Genomic DNA, 13,710 nt, shown 5'->3' on the forward strand with positions numbered 1-13,710 from the left:
TTTTTTTCCTCCAGTTCTCTCCCCCATCCCACTGCGGGAGGAGTGAGCAAACGGCTTTGTGGTGCTCGGCTGCCATCTGGGTTAAACCACAACAGGAATGCAGTCTTTAAGTACCTAGCTGTAAACAAGTTATGAAGATGTACCACTAGTGAAGGATTTCCTTAGTCAACAGACCACAGACACTAGAAGGAAAGAAACCCTGTGGCTGAGGCTGATGCTTGTTTAAAATATGTTTATTCTAGACTGAAAGAAGACATATGCCTACCAACATGTGTGCGTGCATATGCACAGACACATGCACTAAATTATACACACCCGCTGAATTACATACCGCAAATACAGGGCAGTTCTTTATATAACTTCCAGGCTTCTTGTTTGGATGATGATGATATCTAATAGCTAAATCTAAACCTCTAGAAGAACATATTCCTCTTTTTTATGAGCGTGGCTAGCAATCCCTGCAACAGTCCTGATAATAGCAGGGGTTTTTTCCATATCTGAGCTCATCCTCTGCCACAGCGTGTCTGAAAATATCCTGAGTGCTTATTTGAAGCACAGAGAGATGGTGAATGAAGACTTGTACAAACATGCCAAGTGCATGTCAACACTGAAAAGCAGACCCTGTGGTTTTAAGTGTTTTTGTCATTTGTACTGAAAATGCTTCAAATTGCAGCCAGTCACTGTGCTGTTGTCTCATCTCTCACTTCGAGCATTAGTATTTGCTGCTGAAGGAGCACCCTTTTAAATTGCTGGCTCAAATCCAAACCCAAAAAGGGCACCCTCAAGTTTAATGATGCTGACAAAGATGAACAGCGTTGAAACAAGTTACAGAAGCAAAACCAGTCAGACATCAAGGTGCATTTCTGCTAAAGCCTGGACTTCTGCAGCAAGCCCCATCAGAACTGGATTCCTTGGTTTTCTCTTCCAAGAATGGCTCAAAATCAGCAGAAATCTCAAAACAATCGTGATTCCTGTTACAGAATTACGGTTTTACGGGTTTGGAATTTTTAATTTTTTTTAACCTTTTCAGCTTAGTTGTTGTTTCTAGCCATTCATTTCACTATCTGCATTAGAGAAAAAATATTCAAAGAAAATATTTGTTATGGACAGAATAGTGAGACTTATGACAGTGCTTTGCTGTGTCTGGAATGTCACTTTGTGGTTTTCCACTGAAAAATTCCACTCTTATATGCATAAGAGCTTTTATCTCATACAGTTCAAATGGATCAGAAGAGCTGTCTAACAAACTACATTCCTCATCATCATTAGATGATCTCCAAGGCATCGTGTAGTTGTTTGATGCTATTGAAGACTGAAATGTTTCAGCTATTCTTGGACAGTAGATAAAATATATCTGCTTGGGGTTGGTTGCCTGATCTCTGAAGGGACATGTTTCAGTATTCTGTATGAGTTGAAATTTCTGAGGTTTATGCAGAGAAATATCACATTTTCATAACTCAGCTGAGAAGAAATGAAATTAAAATCTGTCCATCACCTGCCAGTCTCCTGTGGATTTTCATATATAGCGAAGAGTAACTGCTGTCACTCATGGATGCCAGTAAGAGCTCAGAAGGAATTCAGTAGCTAATTTCCAATCAAAGGAAACAACATAAAGGCTGGAAACTCTTATGAAACATTAAAAATTTATCTGCCTATGAATTTTGCCTGTTTTCCTCTTAGTCACTTCAGCTAGTATAATTGGTCAAGAGACAAAACGTCACTCTAACCATCATTTCTATTAGTTCCAAACAGCGTGTTGAAGTTAGACCTGAGCTAGCTACCACTTGGATTTCTCCACCATTTTTTTTCTTGGCTAGACCCACAGCAAACCTGATCTGTTTTTCAAATTTGTGCTTCCCGCAGCCACCGTATCATTTCCAAAACTTCATATCACATCCCCATTCTTGCATAGATATTTATTCAACACAAAATAGCCTTGCACTCTGCTCACATCTCAAAGGGGAAGAATGATTGAAAGAACACTGTGCAACCTTGTGATAAAAGACATCTGATTTTTTTCCTATGTTGTTACACATTTTCTAGCTGACTTTGGATGAGTCATTTAGCTTCTTTATGTTTCTACTCCCTTTATGAAAAAAAAAAAAAAGGAACAAATAGCACTCACTTGGCTCAAAGGCTACAACGAAATGCATGAGAGCTATGAATCCCAGGAAAGTACTTCAGAAAGTATTTTTCTTATGCTATTCCCAGTACTTTCTTCTTCCATCATACCAGGCCTTTTGTGCTCCAGCTTGCTGGTATTGAACAGCTTTCCATGAGTGCTTACCATCCATTCTCACTTCATCCCATAAGCGTTTCCTTTAACCAATATTCAGCAAGATACCTTGGGATTTGACAGTGTGGGAAACTGGCTGAAGTACTTGGATGACAAATAACTACAACCTGCTTTTTTTCCCCACTGCAGTCTCATGATTTTTTATGTTTCTATTTTCCTAGACCTGGAATCTCTTTAAACACTTATGAAACTCTCATGCATACCACTGGTTACAGGCAGACAGTGAGTCTTTCAAAATCATTAATGCTTCAATGAAGCATTATATACTAAAATATACTAAAACAATTACATACTAGAATAAATATATACTAAACATTGCACACAGCATGACAGTTCATGGAAGCAACTATGACCTGGTCAGAGTTTATTGCTTCAGAGACAAATCTACACTGGGATCTTCATACTATTTTCTTCTACCATTTTTGCTTTTAAATAGCATCTGTCTGTCAGAATAGCCAAACAGCAGATTTTTTTACAAAAACAGATTCTAAATAAAACAGTGGGAGATCATTTTAAAGACTAAATGTAGGAAATTTCAATAAAGAGTAATCAGCACAGAATGAATTCTGCACTTGCTTTATGAGTGCAATCTGACCAACTCCAGTAGGAAGGTAGAGCAGAACTGGATTTTATGAAAGACAGGGGAAAAGTGCCTTACAAAGAAGTCAGGTTCCCACAGGGTCAGTGTTTCTGGTAATGAGTTTGAGCCACAATAGTTTAAAGGGGTTGCAACCTGTATTTCTGTAGTGTGTTAACCTATCTACAAAAATGCATCAGCCTCCCCAAAAATTAATCTGAATGCATATCTGTTTTGAGTCTGTAGTGAGCTTTACATAGCTTTTAACACAGGAGGATCAATATTAGGATGAAGACCCTGCTTCAGCAAAACTATGGTTCTCCAGTGGGGCACATCCATACTTCATCTGAGGTCTGCAAGAATTCATTGGCTTTATAACACCTGAGTGAAATGTATGAGATCAAGGTGGTTTTGGTACAGACAATCACAGAAATATTTCTTGGACTTTGGATGAAATTATGAAAATCACAAGTAGTGCAGATTGCTACCACTGCTGAAAAACACCAACACAAAGGGACACAGGGAAATGTGATACAAAATAGTCATGGTATAACTATTAGTAATGCCATGGTATAAAGATTACATTGACTACTCATGAAATGGTGTTCAAAGTCAACATGGAAAACACACTCGACGACAACATTGAAACAAAGAGCAAGAGCTGACTATCAGGAACATATAACCATGCAATGACAGAGAATATTTAAAGAACCTCTTCATATGGGATTCAGCTCCATATTCAGACATCTGAGTGGAGGTGTGTACATGTACACCCAGATAATCTCCCACTGCAGTTAGTAGCAGAGCCTGGGGAGTTTCTAATGTATTCTAAAATAGGAAAATTAGAAATGCAGCCAGTGAGTAGAGTAGACTGCTTCTCAGTCTCTCATTATTTTAGTTTTTTTTGAAAAAAAAGTTTTTTTTTTTTAAAAAAGGTTCTTAAAAAATCTTTCCCGAATGTAGTCAAACATTTTATTTTAAAAAGCTACCAGGTAAAGTGCTGTTAAAGTTACGTAAATCACAAACCATATTTGTTAACTTAGCTGACCCTAATATGGTAATTAACATAGAATTAATCTCTCTTGAGGAGATATAAAACATATGAAATCAAGAAAATCTGGAATCCAGCCCAGCAAAAAGGTTATGTAAATAGGATGTACTGAACTATTTAGTCTACAACTCTGCATTAATCTTTTGGAAAAAAATAAAATAATAAAATAAATAAATCTAAATGCTAAATTTTAAAGTGCTAGAACAAACTAAAATTTTGACGACATTATTCCTGGCCCCACAAAGCAAGATCTTAATTACATCTTCGGAATGAAATAATTTCATATACATAAACATTGTTCACAGGAAAACTATCCCTTTTGCTTAGGGTTCTGTTAGCTAGGAAGATCCATTCTCTTAAATGAAAAAACACAGAGACATGCTGTCAGTCTTATTTTGATGGCAAGGAACAAATCTGGCAAGAGCAATCTAGTGGCCAAATCATTGACTCAGTCTCTCTAGCAGAAACTTCAGCTAAAAGCTGGAGAAAAGAGATACACTATCAGAAAAACAGATGCGTAACCTGCTTTAAAAAAATAAAAAAAAAATAAATAAAGTTCCAAAGAAGAACAAATCCATCAAGCAGTGAGAGTAGTGAACAAAAGAAGAAGGGCTAAGGGGGGAGTTTACAAAGAAGTTTACAGAAGAACCCATAATCTCAGTTGTGTCCACAGCATCAAATTGACAGGGCACCACCCCAATCCACATGCCTTAGGAACATTTGTAGGTCAGCTCCGTGGTTCACACAACACATTTGTGACTGTCTGAAACAAAGGGAGGGCACTTTCTGAGCAGGAATTTACTGCTTTTTCCCAGTGCCTTGGAGGCCAATTGGACAACAAGTCTAATTCTTACAAGAGATGTGTGGCTGCATCCCTCACAAGGCAACCGCTGATTTCTAATCCCACCATTTTATTAACCCAAATCAGCATGGTGTCCATTAGACAACACATGCAGGAAGCACAAGAAAGCTGTTAGAGAGAGAAGCTGCCTTTTCATGCCAATAACCTAAGTATCCACTGTCACCGCTCGCAAGTGGTGAATGGTGAACCTCTACCAAAAAAAAAAAAATCTATTCAAAGTTATCAAGTGGAAACCCTAAAGATTCCTAAATCTGATAAATACATTTATATAGCTGCAACTTGTAGAACTCATAAGAGGGGCACAGAAACTGGAGCTTTATGAGGCACTGAACAATTCCCATGTCATTTAGATCTCTTCTTAGCCCTCAGCAAGCAGCTCTTCCTCTTGCTTGTTTGTACAGCCTTGGCAATAGGGGTCCATCATTCCCAGCATTTAGCTCTTGAGGCTCTGACAGCCTAACATATTTAGTCTTATAAATAGAAAAACATTTGCGTCAGCCACTACACTATGTTAATTCCCTAAATTGCCATATTTTCATTACTCGTTATAAAACATCCCTTTTCCCCCCCTCATCAGGGAATGATCTCTTGTGTAAAGGAGATAAATGTGGTTAACAGTCTAATTAATCCTCACGTTAGATCATATTTTCTTAGAAGGAACTACTTAAATTTGCAGAAGGCAAAGTGAGAATACTAATGAAACGGAAGCTCCCCTTTTCCAAAAAAGATAGTTTGGACTTTCTGTACCCCTTAACCTTCCTCTAATTGCAACATTTCAGACATTATTCTTTTCAACCACAGCATTTCCATTCCCATTTCTGTGGAGGAGCTTGCAGAGATGACAGTCCTCTGTTAAACCACTCCTACCAGAGTGATTTCTCATATAAGCAGCTCCCATGACTGCTCCACTGACTGAAGTAACATCCCTTCACTCTTCCCGTTCTACCCAAGTTAACCGCCACATTACAGGATTTTTATTGTATCATCAAATAAACTTTGCAATGTAAATCATCAGAACGTGTGGTCTCACCTGTCTCTCTTGGCAAAAATATATTTGAATGTTCTACCATAGGTGACCTGGTATTATAACCAACAGGGTTATTCTCATTCACTGGATGACAGTCCAATAATCAGACAACTATCAGGGTATTATTTCACAGGGCAATGAAGCAGTAATTAATTTGTTAATAATTGTGCAGTGCTTTGAAGAGGTAAATAGCTGTAAGTGCTGGGTACTATAATTAAGAAATTGCTAGATGCACACAAACTGGGGAAAAAAATAAAAAGTCACATCTGAAATGGCTACAGAGATATTCACCCTCCGTCTGCGCTAACTCTTCTTGCAGCAGCTATTGATTGTCCAACAATAAGCCTCTGAACACTTAATTCTGAAAAATTAGCAGGTGAAATCCTGGTCTTATTCAAGCCAATAGATTTCTTGACCTGACTTCAGAGAGTGCCTGTCTTGACAAACTAACTTTCATGGTGGTGTTTGTCTCATTTAGGCACCAGCGGATCGTTTTAGGTAAGCAGACTTCTGAAGAAGCCACCTCACCTGCCCTCGGTGACTGACTGGAATCGTTGAACGCGTCTATCTCAGGTGCCTCAGCATTACTGCAGGGGGAAAGCAGGTATGGAGAAAAAGCTTCTCTGCTTCCATGCCTGGGGATAGGTTTCAATAATTTAAATTACCAGAACCAGCTGAAACTCCTTACATTTTCACTATGCGGATAGTTGTCAGTGAGTGTACTTAAATCTCTAATCAAACTCAATTCTTGCTTCCAAGCAGCCCCTGAACTCCTTAATTTGTCTCATATTCACCATTACCATTAAAGTCACTCTGACAATTAATTGGCCACAAAGTGCTGCCACCTCGCTCTGCATTGATCAGAGGAGGACAGTGACCCGCAGGAAGGGGTGATTTGGGCACAGATCAGTCTGGCTCACCCCTGAGTCATTGACAACTCAAATCACCAGTGGAGGAAGAGCAGTGTTACTGTAGCTCAGAAACTGTACAAAAGGTACAAGGGAATTATCAGTTGTGGTCTACTGGGTTGACAAAGCCCAAACAAATGTTTCTTTTCTGGGTGTCAGACCAGAGAGCTCAAGTAAAGTGCTGTCTCATCAGAGAAGGAATCAAGTAAAATCACCTTTCTACTAGTGAAAAAGCACCAAATGGAATTTGTTTCCAACACCTAAGAAATTGATTTCTGTTTTTCCAGACAAAACGTGATGCTGAAGTCAACCTGGAGACATGGCAATTCAAGTCTGGTTGCAGTCTAGCCTGATTGTGGAGACACAACATCCAGAGTAGAGGGTGTCCAGGCTAACAGTGTGCAAAAATTGTGCCTGAACCTGAGCAAACAAATCCACAGGGAATTAGACTTTGCTATCTGCAATGCGCTCCAAATCACTGTGCTTTGTTTTGTGGTATTTCTTCATGCTTTCTGTCAAACACTGAGTTGGCACCACTGGACTGATTGCTCCCAAAATGCGCTTCCTTGCATTTCTAGTAAAATCAAACAAATTTAAGCAGCAGTTCAGTTGGCTTTCAAAAACATGCACAGATCTACTAGTTTATTAGATTTTGTGGCAGTCGAAAAGATCTGCAGCCTCTCCCCAGTCCTCCAAATAAATCAGTGGGCTGAAAAATAGCATTTTTCATTATAACAAACAGTCACTTCAGGTAACACAGGCATGTGGAATGCAGCCACAAAGCTCAGGTACGTGAAAGCCCAAGACTCTTCGAGGCTCATCGCAACAGTAGGGAGCTTGCTGCAGTAAGAAGCAACTTCCAGCTTGCACACAGCAAGGTAGGCATAAAAATAGAACTGGCTTGCTTATTGAAAGCAATCTTTGTGTTGGGAGACAGCCACTAACATCTAGGAATATGAAATGAAACAAAACGATCCTTTGCATGAAGAGATTTGGCCACACGAGACCGAAGAATCTCTGAAATACAAAAGGAAAATTCACTATTCCTCATCCTTTTTTTTTTTTTTTTTGTCAGTTTCAGTTATCATATGACAAAATGGGTTATCCTGAACAAGTCAGATGAGGCAGCGTCCCAAGTAAGCACAACTCAGACATACACCGCAAGGTCTTTGGAGACACAGAGTGCAAAGACCCTGATTCTGCAAGCAAAAACAGTGTAAAGACAACGTTTTTTACACTGTATATGCCCCAAAAGAACCAAATAAACAAGGTCATGCAGGTTTCCCACAGCTTTGCAAAGACATCTGAAGTATCATGTTGTTTTTCTTTTAATTAGTTTTTTTTACTAGTGAAGGTATCCTATTTTATTATTTTTTTTGTTTCACATGGGAAGTTTCTTGCCTCAGCACACTACAGAAGACACTAGCTGTTTTAAAGATACATATGTTCATGTTCATGATGATGATAACTCTGTCTTGGAAAGACAACGTTATCATCATCAACTTCACTTGGCAAAGCTTGTTTACGTTTCTGTGTCTTAACCAGTCTAATTAAGGCTGCTTCTCCTAACTTAAAAGATCACTGTTTAAAAAAAAAAAAAGGAAAAGAAACCACCTCCTAGACTTTTGTGTAGTTTCAGGAAACACGCAGTATTGTATAGAATTTAGTGTATTTGCACAAGTTAGGTTACAGGTGAGATATTGGCTGAAACACGGTCAAAGATGAATACCCTGAACTCTGCGTATAGCTACCATGAAAACAAATAAATCAAATTGAACATGCATCCGATGTGAATCTCCACCAGAGATTCACTACTACAAAGTACAACAAGGTATTATGCCTATCTTTCTTCTTCTGTGACTGCTATCATATCCCCCAGATATTCAAAGATAAACCTGTAATCTAAGAATAATCAGATCCAAGACAATATGAAACTGACTTCTCCATTTGACAGTAATCATAGGAATGTGACCCTCCTTGAAAAGTAAACAAGCTACATAATTAGTCTGCTACCTTGAATCTCTCATATTTCTCATTTCAAGGAACATCAGTCACTACCATCCCACATTACTTCCATTCCACGCTGGCACAGCATCCTTCTTAGCATTATCACAGAGCACTACTTTTGTTAGAAATGCCAAATCACATAAGCAAAGTGATACAGAGTATTGTTTACAACAGTGTAAGGAATCCCATAATGTTTTATATTTCCTGTCTAAATTATATATATGTTTCCACTTCACATCTCAGCCTTGGCAGGCTCAGAATTAAGCTTAGAGGCGCAGTTAAGAGATTAGTTCACACCCTCACAAGATGCTTCTATAACTCCAAGTGCCACTGAACCAGTCAGGTGTTGGAAGACAGCTTCCAGATCACAACTGCACAAGCCAAGGAACAGCACACTTCATAAAAGCAGCTGGCTATTAAAGGATGTCAGAGAGGAAAGGAAAGATGTAATCTCGAACCTTAAGGGAATGCACACCATTTAGCTATCACCGTCTCCTGGCTGGCTTGCTGACTGATGACAAGAGCTACAGATGGGAAAGGTGGGAGGGAATTAAATGGAAAGCTGTCCAGCTCTTACACTTACCAGACTGTCAACAGCTCTTCTCTGTTACTTTTTATGCAGTCTTTTTTTTTTTCCCTAAGAAGAATTATTCATAGCTTTAATTACTCTCAATTTCTAAGAAACAACTTTGAAACAGAAAACAAAGACACTGGAGTTCTCTGCTCAGTGAGGACCACATCACTGATTCCCACCAGCTTCACAGGTACCCTAAAAGTACAGTAATAACAATTCAGCACAGTTTAGGGACAGCTTCTTTCAGGGTGTGGCTGCCCAAAGCTCAAACATGAACAAGAGAGGACCATCTTTTTTAAAAAGATCCACACCCAAAAGTGATCTGTTTCTCTGAGCTCCTCCAGTGATGTTTTGTCCCAGCCTGAAACTCAGCAATTCCCTCAGATCAGCCTGTACACCTGGGGAAATCTAACTAGCCCTCGATTTTAAATATGACATTGTTTTCCTTCCTTACCTTTTCACCTCCTATCTTTAAAAGCCAGTTATGTGCAAACTGAACTAAAACGAGAGTAATAAGGTTTGACAGAGATCTGAAGCCTAAGATAATATCTCACCAAGGCGCTAAGTCTCCTGAGCCCATTGTAATAAATAAATGGCATACTGTAAAACACAAATGAGCATCACTGCGGCTGTGATTTCATTGTCCCGATGGGGGACCTGTGCCTGGCACTAGGCCAGCTACGTAATTCAATACAGAGAGAGAGTGCACAAATGGACCTCGGGAGGAGGATCGATTTTAATGTAATCCCATCTACTAATCAAAAGAGACCGAAGGATTAACATTCGCTAGGAAATGTCTGCTCAAAGTTGTCATAGTTTATTGATAAAGATAGCTTTGTTTTAATTAAGATACAAAATGCCAGTTCCAGGTCTAATTTTAGCTGCAAATAATCAGTTATTGATGATGTGTCTGGCTGGATTGTTTTAACTTACCATAGAATTATATTTTTTCCAGATCAGCCAGCGTGGACTGCTTTTCCATGGTGCAAGACGACCACATTCTCACACTGTCTTCATCCCCCAGGCATCAGCACTCCATAGCTTATTTTCCTGGTTTGAAATGCATTGTTGGCTCCATGCTAAGCCTAGTTCATGGCTCTTCATCCACCATTGTGCATCCACCTGCAAGACTGTATCCCGCTTTATATATCCTGTGACGTGCTGAAAGCAACAAGCCGATACGCACACCTCGAAAGGCCAAATGATGGCTCAAAAAAAATAAGAAAGATGTGTCAAAGATGGTAAGTGTGTTATCTCCTTGGACAAAGCAGGAAACACTACGTAGTCTTGTCTGGGTGAATTTTGCAAGATGAGCAGAACTGACTTAAAAGAACACACTCAACAACAAAGCACAAGACCTGTACCTTCAGAGTCCTGTGCCCCACCCTCCATGGTATTCTCAAATATTATCATCTGTAAACACTAATCCTGTAAATCCTTTTGTCTGCACTTATCGTTCAAAAAATCCAATCACAGAAGCAGCCACTCTCAGTGGAACTCTGCAAACTGATGGGATCCACAAGAAGCTTTACCCATCAGGGGGGCAGTGCTTGCAGAAGATCTTCTCCATACAGATGGTGTTTCTCCTCGAGTCTCAGGAGATAACCACAGGCCAAGGCTTAGTTTTACACAGCTGACAAATCTCTTCTGATCTAGTGCTATAACACACAAACCACAGTCGGGCTGAGCAGCAGTATGTGGAAGGGCAGGGTGTTTTGCTGCCGTGGGATGTACAAAATCATTTTTATCAGCTTCCACTGCTCTGGGTTTTCCTCAAAAAAATATGCAAAGTTTTACCGCAAATCAAATACAACACTCCAGCCTCTGCAAGATCATGGGGGCAAGCATGGACCCTCTGACATAATTTCACCATATGTTTGGCTCATACCCACATTTGGATCAGATTTTGCATCTGGAACCTCTGACAGTGGTAAGGGGGGTATTGGGCCACGTATACAGATAGCTTCATCCCATTGATCTGAAATGCTAGAGCAAATCAGCATTTGCTGATTTGAGTCAAATCACGGTACATAATTATTCCAAACATTTATGTTCAAGGAGCTACATACAAATAGCGAGGCCAGTGCACAGACAGTAAATCTTACACTCAGCGTGCTAAACCACATAGCTTCGCAGCCCAACAGTTCCTCTGCTGATCTCCCACTTCCCTCACTGGGATGGGATGCTTCCAAAGCGTGATTTAACTCAAAAGCTCAGGTTTTTACTTTTAGACTCAGCTGCCTCCATCCCCCTGTTGCAGAGCTGTCAGTCCAAACTCACCCCTGCTCATTTCCCGGGCCTGCTGACAGCTCTTTTATTCTTACCTTGCCAGAATAAAGCACGGGGCCTATTCCCCTCCCACTCACTTATTTGCAATCAGCTGGTGCAACTATGACTCATCCACTTCTAATACAGACTTCAGAGACCCGTTCAAGGAGTTTATTAGCTGCTCTTGCAGTAGCTGTAGCCTTCGTAATTAGTTGCAACTGCTTTAGAGGGGGATAATTTTAAAGATTGCCATTTTCTTTTCCTGGGTTAGAAGTGAATGGGGTCCTTCCAATAGACAGATGGGAGAGGAGCTAAGAACATGGAAGAACTTGTGCCCTCCCTAATATAGGGGGTCTAGATTGTAAAAGAGCTGCAGGAGAAGAGAGAGTGATGGGAAAGCTCCATTGCTATGGAAAGGTGATGAGATTTTGATGAAGTAAACATTGCTTATAGGCTGGAAGGAAAAGAAATGCAGGTACAGAAAGGGAAGACAGCAAATTAGAGGAAGAATACAGATGATCCCGTTTATTTTACTAGAAAATACAGCAATCCCAAGCCCACCTAAGATGAAGGGGCTAAAGATATGAGATTTCTGTGTGACTTCAGTTGTTTTCAAGGACCTGTTAAATTCTCCAAGCTGAACAAGCCTCTGAGGATGCAGCACACGCTTTTTGCTTCCCAGAGAGACAGACACCAACACAAAGGAGGAAAGAAGTTACATGCTTCTTTTGAGATGAGGAAGCAAAGGGACAGATCCTCTTTAACATCACCTTCCCAAATTGGGTGGGAGGACATGGGGGTGGAAGTGTGACAAGTGCTTGTCAGGCCACAGCTGGAGTAGTGTCTGGTTCTGGTCCCCACAATTCAAAACAGACAGACAGACTGGAGGGGGTCCAAAGGAGGGCCACAAAGAGGGTCAAAGGTTTAGCAAACCTGCACCATCAGAAAAAAAAAAAAATGAAGGACTTAGGTCTTTTGATCCTGGAATAGGGAAGGCTGAGGGGGGACCTCATCACAGTATTCCAGTACTTAAAGGGTGCCTACGAAGATAATGGAGGCTCTCTTCACGTCTTCACAAGGAGTCACATTAAGAAGACAAGGGGAAATTGTGTGCAAGCTGCATCAGAAAAGGATTTGTCTTGATATAAGAATTTTTTTTTTTTTACAGTAAGAACAATGAATCGCTGGAACAACCTCCCAGGGGACATGGTAGAATCCCCATCACTGGAGGTTTTCAAGATGCAACTGGACAGGGTGCTAGATAATCTCATGTAGGCTCCCTTTTCCTATGAAAGGTTGGACCTGGTGATCTTTCAAGGTCCATTCAGCCTGGGCTATGATTCTGTAAGAAATATGATTTCATTTTGAGGGTAAAGTGAGAAGGAAAGGGAGGAGCTACTCTCCAAAACCAGAGGAGATGGCACAGCACTGTCTTGTCTAATGGGGAGAGGGTCAAAAGGGAAAACAAGCAGGTTTTGGAACAAATGGAACAAAAAGCAGGAACAAATTGGCAGCTTCCCACGCAGGGGCAATAGAAACAAAGAGAAAGGAGCCAAGGGCAAGTCAGCAGGAAGCAACAAGCAGCACGTGCCCATGAAGCTGGACACAAGTAGGACAATTCTACTACAAGCTGTAAACCAAGTGAATTCAGGCCCCATTCCTCATGGCAAATAATGTCGGGACAGGTTTACATGAAGCAGCAACGGCACAATGCATTCACAGGGAAGTGGTTATGAGATTATTTCCCTTGTTTCTGTGGTAATCTACTATATGTGGACATGGAGATAAGAATGGGCCTAAACACTACGAGAAGTCCATTATATTGAGAGCTAATCTACATAGCTCTGCTTCCATCCTACACATGACCTAGGAGAGGTTATAGAAGATGCCGGCAAAGAGGAAAGAGTGGGGTCAGGCCTTGAATGGACATTTCTAAGTTGGAAGAAAGAAAACTGTCTACTGGAGCTTTGTTACCTTTAGCCTTCATGTTTTAATTGTGCCATCATGAACACTGCAGTTTTTAGCTGCCTTTCACAATCTCAGCTACACATTAATGGAAAATATTAAACCCTACTACGGCATAATGGAGATTTTTCTTGAGAAGGGAACGGAATGTTTTCATAGAATCACAGAATATCCT

General features: G+C 40.3%; 1 protein-coding gene across 6 annotated transcripts in view; it reads right to left on the reverse strand.

Annotated features, from left to right (window-relative positions):
- Positions 1-13,710, reverse strand: part of FAM135B (family with sequence similarity 135 member B) — a 204,799-nt gene that overhangs the window by 174,481 nt on the left and 16,608 nt on the right. Inside the window, exon 1 of one of the 6 annotated variants that reach the window (XM_066990770.1) lies at positions 10,236-11,227. The exons of the other annotated variants lie outside the window; for them this stretch is intronic. The gene's annotated coding sequence lies outside the window, so the exon portion shown is untranslated. Of the gene's footprint in view, positions 1-10,235; positions 11,228-13,710 lie in introns of those variants that run through there. 6 annotated transcript variants of the gene reach the window in all.

This window comes from Anser cygnoides, chromosome 2 (assembly GCF_040182565.1).
Source record: "Anser cygnoides isolate HZ-2024a breed goose chromosome 2, Taihu_goose_T2T_genome, whole genome shotgun sequence".
In the NCBI taxonomy this organism is placed as follows: Eukaryota; Metazoa; Chordata; class Aves; order Anseriformes; family Anatidae; genus Anser; species Anser cygnoides.